Below are 13730 nucleotides of genomic sequence, written 5' to 3' on the forward strand. Positions count from 1 at the left end.
CAGTTGATAATATCTGCAACACAACCTACCCCCAGTTGATATATCTACAACACAACCTTGATACTCAAGGCTCAGGGACCATCAGAGAAAAGGAGCAGAAAGATAGTGATAGTCAGAGGCCTAGGACATCTGCTGTGAGATAGTGGCTGACGTGGGATGTCTTTCTGTATGCTGTGAATATGTGTTGCTACCATTGGTTAATAAAGAAGCTGCTCTGGCCTATGGCAAATCACATTATAGCCAGGCAGGAAATCCAAGAGAGATAGAGGGAGAAGAGGGTGGAATCAAGACAGATGTCATCCAGCCACCCAAGGAACAACATGCCATGGCCACATGGCAAAATATAGATTAATAGAATGGGTTAATTTAAGATGTAATTGTTCGTTAAGGCAGTGGCACTTGTGGCTCATGCCGACAGAGGAGAGTGCTGGATGGAAGAGTCAGTGCACCACAGTTACCTTTTAGAGCTTTATTGGGAGAGAGGGGGAGAGAGGGAGGGAGAGAAGGAGGGAGGGAGGGAGAGAGAATAAAAGAGGGAGAGAAGGACTGCGCGTGGAGGTGGGGGTACAGAAGGAGAGAGTGGAAAGAAGAGAGAAAGACTCACAGAGAGCACGCTCGCTTTTTAGGCTGGAATGCCGTCACAGGCTGGTGACGTAATTAAGGACAGAATCCTTACAGTAATAGCTAGCAATAAGCCTGAGCCATAGACCAAACAGCTTGTAATTAATATTGAGCCTCTGAGTGATCATTTTATAGGCTGCTGCGGGCCCAAGTGGGACACAGAAAAGCTTCCTGTTTGGGACACAGAAAAATTCCGGTTACAAGTATCTTCTATATATGACAGGAATGCTGCACCCATAAAATTTTAACAATATAGTTGCCTAAACAAGACCTGCATAAAAAACAACAAAAGTTGATATGCCAGTGCAGATGGGGGAAATCTCACAAGGCTGGACCCCTGGATAAAGAGCTAGCTATAGGCAATTAATGACTGCTGAGATGTGGAGAATCAGTCTTCTCCAGGGACAATCAGCAGGGTGTGTGTGTGTGTGTGTGTGTGTGTGTGTGTGTGTGTGTGTGTGTGTGTGTGTGTGTAACTGTAATAATTAAAGGAAGGGTCATGTTCATGAATCTGAAAGGAAGTGGGGAAGGACAGAGGATGAATTGGTGGATGGACATGATAGATAGTACTTATGCATGAAATCAAAGCAGAGGTTTTTAGATTTGCAAAGTTTTATAGTCTTCAATGTTAGGATTCTAGAACTTTCTCAGTACCCCCAAAGAAAATCCCTGCCTGTTGGTAGCCACTAGTCATCTAACAGGTAAATCATTTTACCTACTTCCGACTCTAGGGACAGAATGCAGCCCTTTGCGTCTGTCTTCCTTCACTTAATACATTGTATCACTTACTTGCCTTGTTGCCTTGATAAAAACTGTCAACAGCAACTTAAGGAAGGAAGGAAGGGAATTTTGGCTCACAGCTCTGGGATGCAGTCCAACATTTTGGGGCAGTCACTAGGGCAGGAGCTTGGGGCAGCTGGTCACATCGTGTTCACAGTCCAGTCGAGAAGCAGAAGGTGACTGTGTGGTGCTCAGCCGGCTTCCTTTTTTGCTACAGTTGCAGATTCAAATGAAGGGAACGGCACCGCCCACTTTTAGGGTGGGTCTTTCCATTTTAATTAAGCCAATCAAGATAATCTCTCACAAGCATCCTCAGAGGCTAACCTAATCCAAGCAATCTCCCACCGGTGTGCCTGAAGGCATTTCTCCTTTCAGAACCTGTCAAGTTGGCTATCCATATTAACCACCACATGTGTTCAAGCTTCCTTCATGCTATGGCATCCCAGGACTTTGTTTCTTTTCACAGCTGAATGATTTTCCTCTCTGGGGCTGCGTTATATTTTGCATTCACTCACTGATGGATTTGGCTTTCTCACACTGGTCTACATACTTTATTTAAACCCTTGGTGCTCCTTAATGTGGTGTTGCTATTGGCATCAACATCCAGACAAAGAGACTGAGGTCCAGAGAGGTTAGGTAAGCCATCAAAGATCACACAACATCAGTGGCAAGCTTCACCTTAGGAGATGGCTCTGGAGGCGATGGCCCTAACCATTGTGAAGCCCAGCCCCTCAGTCAAAACAGTTGGTGTAGGTCAGCTCACCTGGCAAACTGCCCCAAAGGAACACACAGAGAGCTGAGCAAAAGGAGGCCATTCTGGGCAGCAGCTTGTTTGTTTTGAGACAACTTCACTCTGTAGTCAAGCCTATCCAAGAACACACGATGTCACTCACCCTGGCTGAAGAGTCAGGCTTCTGAGTCACAATAGTCCCCCTGCATCTGCCTCCCAAGTGCTGGATTATAGGCTTGAGCCATCATTTCTTAGCAGTAGTTCTGAAAGGGACAGAGCCAGGGCTATCGGGCAGGGCTGAAGCCAGGGCTGGGATGTCAGGACACCCAGTGTTGAGATGTAGCTTCTTAGAACATGGACATTTCCCAGGAAGGGTACATAGCTTCAACCCAAAGCAGGCCTGCTCCCAATATAGAGGATCATCTTACAGCCTATAATGTACAGCTATGGGGCTGGAGAGATAGCTCAGCCGTTAAAGGCTAGGCTCACAACCAAAAATATAATGTACAGCTATCACCCTTCTGTCCCCACCTGAGAAGCCACCACAGGACAGCAGAGAAAATATCCCTGGGTGGTATCAAAGTTTGAGATTCAATCCTGGCCAGCACTACCCAGCATGTGGCCTTGGGCACACCTCTGCATTCCATGGGATGCAGGGCAAGAGAGATGGCTCAGCTGTTAAGAGCACTTGCTGCTCTTACAAAGGACCCAGGTTTGATTCCCAAGACCCATACAGTGGCTCACAACCATCTGTAACTTCAGTTTCAGGGGATCTGATCTCCTTGGGCACTAGGCACAAATGTGGAGCATAGACACACATGTAGACAACACACTTATACATATAAGATAGAATAAATAAAATATAATTTAAAATGAAAGAAAGAAAAGAATTGGAATGGGGAGCTAATAAGGTGCTCAGCAGGTAAAGGCTCTGGTCCCCAAGCCCAAAGAACCAACACAGTAGAAAGAGAAAACTGACTCCCTCACACTGTTCACTAGTCTCCACACACAATCTATAGTATGCATGGGTGCGCGCGCGCACACACACACACACACACACACACACACACACACACACACTCACATGCAAATACATAAATAAATGTAAAAAACTGAGTTAAAGAAGTGAGATAAGAAACCTTAATTAAGCCGGGTGGTGGCGGCAGCGCACGCCTTTAATCCCAGCACTCAGGAGACAGAGGCAGGCAGATCTCTGTGAGTTTGAGGCCAGCCTGGTCTACAGAGTGAGTTCTGGGACAGCCAGGACTGTTATATAGAGAAACCTTATCTCAGAAAACCAAAAGAAAAAAAGAAAGATGTTGTTCAAATCTTAGTCTTTAAATAAAAAATCCAGAGCCAGATATCAGGGTGAAAGCTGAAAGATCAAAGAAGCAGAACAGCCAGCCACTAGTTCTTACCTCTACGAAATCCTCAGCCTAAAGAGAGTGAGTTCCTGTTTCCTCATGCTTTATATACCTTTCTCTGTCCTGCCATATTATTTCCTGGGATTAAAGGCATGTGTGCTTCCCAAGCAAAGGCTTGAGATCTCAAGTGCTGGGGTTAAAGGTGTGTGCTACCACTGCCTGACCTCTATGTCTAATCTAGTGGCTGGCTCTGTCCTCTGATCCTCAAGCAAGTTTATCAGGGTATATAATATATCACCACAGAAAGAAATTATCTGTTTCATTACAAAGGTAATATAGAGTGTGCCAGATGGTAGTGGCACACGCCTTTAATCTCAGCACTCAGGAGGCAGAGGAAGGCGGATCTCTGTGAGTTCCAGGCCAGCTGGTCTACAGAGCAAGATCAAGGACAGGCACCAAAACTGAGAAACACAGAGAAACCCTGTCTCAAAAACAAAAACAAAAACAAAAAAATATCTATTGAGTGTGAACAAAGATGGTGGCTAACACCACACACAGTAGGGAGTTCATCACCAGGCCTCACCTCTCCACAAAGGAGTATTAGCCTTGCATAAACTGTTATTCAATTTGTTTCTGTAGAAGGTTGTGCTCTTTTTTGAGATAGCATCTCCTGTTTCCCAGGCTGCCCTTGAACTTTTGGTCCTTTTGCATCCACCTCCTAAATGCTGAGATTATAGGTGTGCTCAGTTTAATATAATACCATGTCCAGTTTTATGTAGTGCTGGAAACCAAACTCAGGGCTTCCTTCATGCTAGGCAAACACTCTACCAACTGAGCCAGCCTCCAGCCCTAGAGCAGCAGTTCTCAACCTGTGGGTCGTGACCCCTTCCGGATTGCTGATCAGATATCCTGCATATCAGATATTTACATTATGATTCATAACAGTAGAAAATTACAGTTATGAAGTATCTATGAAGTAATTTTATGGTTGGAGGTCCCCACAACATGAAGAACTGTATTAAGGGGTCGCAGCACTAGGAAGGTTGAGAACCACTGGCCCAGGAGGCTTCTGTACCATTCTGATTCCACCCAGTGAACTTTGGACACAGGAGCCCCACCTGACTAGAATGAGACAGAATGTATGCACTTGTAAGTCACTCACACATGAGCGTATGTACATGTGAGTGTAGGAGGAAATACATGCTCAGTCATGCGACTAGGAATCTTTCTGCATGTACAGTTTGTAGACACTGGGTTTGAGTCTCATGTGACGGTGTCCAAACAACCTGTACATGTGTGTGTGCCTGTGATTTGTATGTATGTGTTCCTGCACACACATGGCCTGTGTGGCTGTGAGCGCTCCCAGTGTGTCCTTCCCTGTTTGTGACTGCATAGGTTGTGTGCACATATGTGTGCATGTTTGAGGTTGCATCTGCTCCTGTAGGTTGTGCCTGATAATCCAGGACTTTGGGTGTGGTGATTCATATGAGTGGCATGATCATCCATGTATGAAGTCTGCATACATGTACGAACATATCCATACAGAGAATGGAAGTGCAGGCACAGTGAACACACACACGAGGGTCTGCATGTGTATAAGAACATGTGTTTGGAATAGTCCTTCCTAGAAGCCCCTCCTATTGTTGGGATTTTACTTAAAACTCTGGTCAAAAAAAGAACACATGCTGCCGGGCGGTGGTGGTGCATGCCTTTAATCCCAGCACTCGGGAGGCAGAGGCAGGCGGATCTTTGTGAGTTCGAGATCAGCCTGGTCTAGAAAAAAAAAAAAAAAAAAAAAAAAGAACACATGCCATGCAGGTTCAGATTGGGGTGTGCACACATATGGGGGCTACATATATGTGTGAAGTGATTGGAATTACAGGTTGGGGCAAGGATACATGTGGTAGCCTACATACATCTAAGGACTGGGGTGCACACACTTGCATGTGAACCTCTGAGCACCAATGTGACTGCAGGTATGAACTCACAAGTGTGCCTTTGTGGATGAGGTGTGCGATGGCCCTGGACACGCAGCCCTAGTTCTGAGAGACATGGCATTTCCTCCTGGTCCCCCCTATGCCGTCCCTGGCCCTCTGGTCTCTACTCCTAGTAAGGAAGCAGTTCTCATCCTGTGGGTGGCGACCCCTCTGGGATTCGAATGAGCCTTTCACAGGGGTCCCATATCAGATATCCTGCATATCAGATATTTATATTAGGATTCAAAACAGAAACAAAATTACAGTTATGAAGTAGCAACATGAGGAACTGTATTAAAGGGTCGCAGCATTAGGAAGGTTGAGATTCACTGCACTAAGGGGTAATGCCATTGTGTAACCTTTGAGCAGCTTGTTTTATTTACATGTAGATTAATTATTTTGGTAATTAGCTAGTCATTATAAACCTCATTTAGTTTAAAAACAAACATGATTATATCACAGATACAGAATTCAAATGGAATTGAACAGGGCAGGAAAGTGGAGACTTCCACTCCCAGCCAGGGGGAATCAAGACAGGAGCCAGGAGCCAGAGCTGAGGGCTTTTCTTGCCTCAGTTTCTTGGGTTGTCAGCCCTGAGTGCCATCTCCTCTCCCTGTGGTGGAGGTCCAGTGCATTGGGTGTAGGCAGCCCCACAAGAGGTCCCAGCTGCAAGCCAGCCCCTGCTCTGGCCGTACCAGCAGAGACATATGCTCTTGGCTCCCACTGCCTTGTGGGAAGCATATAATGTGTCTGCAGGGAGAAGACTCTCAACAGGAGCTCCGACCCCTGCCCACCTTATTTTTGCACACTCTTTCCTGCCATGAACAATCTCTATCATACTCCCTCAGTCTGGGCTACCGCTGTGTCTCCTAAGCAATCAAAGGTTCGCAGCTGTCTACCCCGCTGGACTTTGGACTCCCTATACCAAAGACCAGCTCATGGCTTTCTCAAGTCCCCATAACCCACTCTGGCCTGGTATGATGTAATATCAGTCAACATTTGATGTTAAAAATACAGATAAAGAAAGAAGGGGAAAGCCATGTGAACAGCAATGTTTGGCCCAAACACTATGTCACTGGGTGCCTGCAGATCAGGTGAGTCAGTCTGCTTCTTACCCAGAGGCAGGAGGAGAAAGCCTCCACCCCAGACACATTTGAGCCTTATCATCTCAGAGCCTCACCAGGCACCTGCAGGTAAGCTTTACCTACTGCAGGAAGAGATGACAGGAAGCTAGGCTGGGCCAGCCTGAGGTCACCCCCAGGACTCCAGACTCTCCATCTCCTTACCCTCCCCCTCGGCACTCAGCCAGATTCTCAGAGTCAGTCTCGGGACTCCGGAAAGTGTCAGGTTCAGAATTCAGAGTCCACACCTTCAAGAGCGGTCCTGGGTGATGGGTGGATCCATTCAGGCTGGTGGCCTGGCATCCCCATCCCTTTGGGGATACCCTCTGGGATTGGCCTTTGTCATTTCCCAGGCCCCACTAGCGGCTGACTGGTTCCCCTGTGTTGATATCTTTCCCTATTACACATCTCACCACCCAGAACAGGTCACAAACATACATGCACCTTACCCTCAAATCCTTTTGCTGGTCTCTTTCTGGGAACTCCCATCAGACACAGAGATGGCAGGTATAGCGGTGACATGTCAAACCTTGCTCCAACAGGTCCCTTTCTATTGTAGAAGACAGAGGCCTCGGGCAGGCTCAGAAGCAGAGACCTGGAGACCGGAACAATTGGAGGAGCCATTGGGGTGGGCTAGGCAGGGGATGAGGTCACAGATACGGTGGGAGGTGACAGCTGCAGAGGCCTCCAGACCAGAGCCACACCCACACCTCCCTTCCTTCTTCAGAAGTGCTTACTAGATAACCTCTGCCCCTGACCCTAGGGAGCTAGAGCCCTGGCCAGGAGTCTGAACACCTCAGGGCTCTTCTCCTGGCTCCTGTTTCTGGTCCTTGATATGGAAGAGGCCCTGGGTAGAAGCAGGAAGTCTCAGCATCCTGCAGACCTCCTCTCTAGGTTTGCCTGGCAAGCCTTACACCAAGAGCCTCAGGGAGGATCTTAACCCCCGGCTCTACCTGATTCTGAAAGAGGACATTCTGATCCAGAAGAAAAGATCAGGTAGAAGGGACATGGCTGAGCCCTATGGGCTGTCTTTCCCTCCTCTCAGCCCCAAGGCAGTCAGGCACAAGAAGCCAGAAAAGCATCATCTTCAGAGCCAAAGGACTTGGTTTCAAATGCTGTATGACCTCAAGAGGCTCATTCATCTCACTCAGCTTCAGCTTTGGTGGTGAGACAGGTGAGCAGCACTCCATGTCCCCACAAACTTCCGAAATGTTCCATAGCTGTCAATCAGGAAGAAAAGTAGCCGATTCCTCAGGATAGAGGAGGCAATGGAGGCCCAGGAAGATCAGGCAGGTGCCTCAGAAGCCAAACCATTCAGGTAGGAAGAAAGGGGAACTCTGGCCCCTCAGTCCAGCCAGTGTCAGCCAACCTGGGTGGTGCCCTGCCCTTCCGACCTCTCCTCTGCTGGCCTGGCCCTGATCCGAGGCTCACCCACTGGCCCTCTTTCTGCATCTGACCTTGGGGCAGTTGTGAATAGGGCTGGGTGTTTGCCCTGCTGGGATACCTTTGGCCTCAGGCAGGTGGAGACCTGAGCCAGGCTTTTAAAGGAACCATACCACAAATGGATCCTTCTCTTTTCACCAACTCCCACACCCCTGAAGCACCCAGGGTGAGAAGGAAGGCCAGGCCTGGGGCAAGTTGGCCTGCTGATTTCATCTGGGACCAGAGGCATCTTGGGTGATGCTTGAGGGAAGGCAAATCAGAGAGGTAAGGACTGGAAGACACAGAAGAGAACAAAATGAATTAAAGCCAACAAGGGCCAGAGACTCCACTTGTGGGTGTTTGTTCAAAGAGATGCCTAGTTGTGTGCATAGCCAGATGGTAATGACCACTCCATGCCAGTCATTGCTTTACCTCAGGCACCACTAAGCCATGGTGTTGTTGGGCCATAGGCTCTACCTAGCATCAGCTTTGCTAGAGATCAGGAAATTAGTTCTGCAAATTATTCTGTCCATTCACACATCCATCAGCTGCACACGACAGCTCTGAACCTGGGTGGGAAACAAAGATCCAGAGGCCAAGATTCCCAGAGTGCCAGGTATGTTTTCTGCCAGACTCTAAGGCTGACCCCCCAAGGTCTTTCAGACAAAAGACCTCCAGCTAAGGAGCAGCTAACACACTGGGCAAGAGCCACTTTGGATGCCTGCCTCCACCTGAAGTCACATGGTGCCTCTCCCCAGGCCAGTTCAGAAAACAGAAGCTCATTTGCCCTAACCACAGAGCCTGCAGCATGAAAGCTGAGTGGGGGTCAGAGAAAGGCTGGCCAGTGTGTGGGCCTTCACGGACAGCCCGCCCCTCCCCCAGCATTGTTGAAGCCTGCAGATGGGAATCCGGAACTCAGGGCAGGTCTAGGCAGGGTCCGACTGCTCACTGCTCAGGATGTTTGGAATCTAGCCATCACAGCTCCCCAGCTAAATATCCAGAAACTTCTCCCCAGATAGGAAAAGCCAAACAGGGTCTCACAGGGACAGGCATCTCGGTGTAACATCCATCCTTCACCAGGCAGGCCACAGTGGCTCAGGTAGGGTAACCTCCCCACACAGGAGCCCAGAGCCCATTGTTACTCAAGAGCACCTAGGAGTCTTCCCTGATAATTTTTGCTTTGAGACTCTTTGATGAGACTGAAGTGTAAGATAAGTTCTAGGGGTTGGTAAACATCTCACACCAAATTAAGAAAACATGACCAGAAAGAAAGTCGAGATCAGATGGGTCCATCTGACAAGGAGAGAAGATGTATCTGCCCACATTACTAAATACCAGGATACAACCATGTCTGAAACTACTCAAGCTTCCTGTTTATGTGAGTCACTGGCAGCAGGTGGAGGATGGAGAGGAAGAGAGGGGAAAGGGGAAAGGAGGGAGAGAGGGAAAGAGAGAGAGGTGGGAAGAGAATGGAGAGAAAGGAGAAATGATAGACAGACAGAGGAAGAAGCGAGAAACCAAGAAGAGAGGGAGAAAAAGAAAGAGGAGAGAGAGACAGGAAAGGGGCAAGAAAAGAGACGGGAGAACAGGAGAGCGCGTGTTCCCAGAAGCCTCACTTTTATAACCACCCAATTCCATGGCAACCAGCCCATCCACATAACAATGACACTGACCCATTAATGAGGGTGGAACCCTCATGACCTAACCATTCAATTACCTCTCCAGACAATCCTAGTGGCAATTGAATTCAGTGTCAGTCCTGAAGGGACCATTCACTCTGTGGCAGGTGTCCTCACAGCATCCTGAAGGAGCCTCCCAGGCTTTGTCACCAAGCAAGCCCCTCCGCCTGTAGCTCTCTGTATGGTCTCGTCATCTGTGTGGCAGGTAGAAGCTGGAGTTTTTCCTGACCTGGGGCAACTGACTAGGACACATTTCCTTAGGAGCTGGCAAGAAGGAAGGGCAGATTCCCTGAGGTCATTGTGCAACCTCAGAGCCCTTGCACCCCTGTCCAGGGTCCTGATTAGCAAGAGGCCCATGGGAGCTCTCAGGGGTCTTTCTCCTTTTGTCTAGGCCCTGGGGGCATCCTCCTGCACCAGACAGGAGGTGAGTACTTCCAGGCCTGTGTCCTTGGTCCTCTCTCCACTGAAGTTGTTGAATATTGGTCCCTCCCAAAATGTGCACATCATGAATCTTGAACCTAGAAATGTAACTTGGAAAAAGAGTCTTAGAGGCAATTAAGCTACAGATCTCAAGACGCAGTCATCTTGGATGTTCCCAATGGGGTTTGAATCTGGTGACAGGTGTTCCTTTCAGAGATTGTCAGGGGAGCCTGGACCTCGAGATGAGTCAGCAGAGGAGAAAGCCGTGGGAAGAGTTAGATGGCCAGAAGCAATGTCAAAAGCCACCAGGAGTGGAAGAAGTAAGGAACAGACTACCTCCTAGGACCTTCAGAGGGAATGCAGCCCTCCAAACACTGTATTTTGGACCAAAGAGCAGTGGTTGTCGCAGCCCCTGGACACTCAGCCATAGCCCTCGACAAAACCCCACTGTCTCTGCTCCTCTGTTAGGGTATGGTCCCCACTGTCTGCTCCTCTGTTAGGGTATGGTCCCCACTGGCTCTGCTCCTCTGTTAGGGTATGGTCCCCACTGTCTCTGCTCCTCTGTTAGGGTATGGTCCCCACTGTCTGCTCCTCTGTTAGGGTATGGTCCCCACTGTCTGCTCCTCTGTTAGGGTATGGTCCCCACTGTCTCTGCTCCTCTGTTAGGGTATGGTCCCCACTGTCTCTGCTCCTCTGTTAGGGTATGGTCTCCACTGTCTGCTCCTCTGTTAGGGTATGGTCCCCACTGTCTGCTCCTCTGTTAGGGTATGGTCCCCACTGTCTCTGCTCCTCTGTTAGGGTATGGTCCCCACTGTCTGCTCCTCTGTTAGGGTATGGTCCCCACTGTCTGCTCCTCTGTTAGGGTATGGTAGAGCATCCTTCCATGCAGCAGCTACAGTCTCTGCATTCTCATGGTGAGCAGAAGCCCCGCCTAGGGCTGATCTTTCCACCCCCTCGGGCTAGGGCTCAGAAGGAAGGATCCAACACCAGGTCCCCCAGGTAACTGCTTCACCTCATGGCGACTTTATAAACTTCTATTTCTCCAACTCCTTGGTCTCCTCTGAGAAGTGGAAAAGTTCTCTATTTCCTCCCATGTGGCCTAGGACCTCTCTCTATAGCATGCCTTAAATTCTGTGTTAGGGTAACACTCTGGGGTATTCTATGAGATTGCTTTTGATATCTATAAAAAATCTCCAGAAACAGAGAAATCCACTTCCTGTTACTTTAGGGGGATGGAAGTCTGGTTCTCTAGCACTTTCAATTTCTGTTTTCTTGAATGTTTAGTCTAGAATCCACTCTCCCCTCATAGCGTTTTAGAGGAAGCTGACTCCAATTGCAGTTCTGGGGGACAGTTCCAACCACTGCCGTGGAATCCCACCCTGCCCTCCATAGATCACTCTTAAGCCTGAGTCCCAACATAGCTTGTACTCCTGGACACAGGAACAGGCCTGAGATCCAAGTCAGTATATGAGGTGGGAGCAGAACTTGCCAGGAGCTGGAGAAAAAGCATTATCTTCTGGGTGTATAGCCTCATTATTAGCAGTTCAGAGGGAAGCCAGCTTAAGGATGAAGCCTCGAACAATGGGGACAGGGGACTGCTGGGGTGAGGGTGCCCACCCATAATTTTAGCACTTGAGAGGCAGAGGGCAGAAGTTCTAGGTCAACCCAGGTTACATAGCAATCTCAAGACCAGCTAGCATCAGATCAGATCGATCTCTCTCTCTCTCTCTCTAGCACACACACACACACACACACACACACACACACACACACACACACACTGAGAGAGGGGGCAAGCAAGCGAACTATAAAGAGATAGGCAGAGTTGCTGGATTCATCTAGCTCCAGAGGTCACCCTATCCTCACAGTCTGGTTAAGCAGGTCTGGCTGTCACAAGGTTTTGTTTGTTTTGTGCATTTGTTGGGGGGTGGGGTGGTACATGGGTGTGCTATGGTACAAGTGTGGAGATCAGAGGACAACCTGCAAGAGGACATTCTATCCTTCCACTATGTGAGTCTAGGGATCTAATTCATGTTGCCTGATTTGGTAGCAAGTTCCTTTACCCACTGGGCTGTAATGGGTAAAGATATTGCTAACAATCCATGGAGTCTGCTTAAAGGGCAAAGGAATTTATTAGAGAGAAAAAAAAAACCTCATGATACAGAACAGAGGAATGATTGCAGGGTCCTGAAAGGCTGAGGCACAGTCCCACACTGTTCTCTTTACTGGTCTGTCTCCAGCATCCAAAACCACAAGGGAGCAAAGAGAGAGCTCGTACATGCATCCCAGGTCTTTAGGGTCCCTAGTGGCCATGCCCCAGGGGCATGTACAGTTTAAGGTCATTCAATGACATTCAGGGTCATAGGCAGGTGTAACAGTTACCTGCTACCTCACTAGGGGCGGTGCTTCAAGGTCATAGCTAGAACAGCTACCCACTACAGAGCTGTCATGCTGGTCCCTGTTGTTTTGAGGCAGGATCTTGCTATGTAGCTCTGGCTGGACTTGAATTTGCATAGCAGTCTCCCTGCTTCTGCTGCCCAAATGCTGGGATTACAGATGTGAGACACCCCGGCAGTTCATCACTGTATAAGCCAGCGAGTGTTGCATTTACTTCTCCTTACTGCAAGGCTTCCTGCTCAATAGGCTTCTCAATAAAGCCTGGTTCCCAAACCGTGCTCTTGCTATGGGTTTTGAGACCATTTTAAACTCAGAATCATTTCCCATTCCTCTCTCTATCATGGTCCTATTTATCTGGATCTTCTCTGAGGCCAATGATACCTCTATTACTAGGAAGACAATTCCTTACACCAACTGGGAAGAAAACAGGCATTGCTACATTTCAGATAGTTATTGGCAGTAGATGATGTCTATACAGAAACCCAGAAAAGACCCTTAATACTGTCAAAAGGGGCTATCTCTAGGGAAGGGAATTTGGGGGAAAGGGTCTCCTCTAGAGGTTATATATCATGATACCATTTGATTTTTTAGTATAAAGTGCATTTGACATTTAAAGTCCTCTGGATTAAAAAGTGATGCAAGACAAACAGAGTCCCCTTGGTGCTTACTCTCCAGGCAGTTTATGCGCTAAAGGAAGAACTGGCTCAAAGCCAGGCATGGTGCAGACAACCATCATTTCAGCACTGGGAAGGCTAAGGCAGAATTGCTGTTCAAGACCGGCCTGGTCAACATGAGCTCCAGGCTGCCCGGTGCTACTCAGTGAGACCCTGTCTCAAAAAGAAAGTCAAAAGACAAAAAGAAGCTGGGTGTGGTAGTACACACCAGCAATTCCAGCACCTGAGACACAAAGATAGGAGGATGGAGAGTTCAAAGCCACCCTAGGCTACAGAGCAAGTTTAAAGCCAACCTGTGCTGCAAGAGACCCTGTTTCAACGCAACAACAAAGAAACAAAGATGAGGATGAGGATGATAAGAACAAAGGGAAGGAAGAAGGAGGGAGAGAAAATGAGAATAAAAAAGTAACAATGTTTCTTTAAAATTTAGGTGTAGGGTTTCTCAAGAACTCCTAAATGTCCTAATCTTTGCTTGTCCAAAAGAATGAACATTCCCTGAAACAGGGAAACCTTAACAAAGGCTGGATGCAGCCCAGTGATAGAGTG

The sequence above is a fragment of the Onychomys torridus genome, chromosome 2 (genome assembly GCF_903995425.1).
Source record: "Onychomys torridus chromosome 2, mOncTor1.1, whole genome shotgun sequence".
Lineage (NCBI taxonomy): Eukaryota > Metazoa > Chordata > Mammalia > Rodentia > Cricetidae > Onychomys > Onychomys torridus.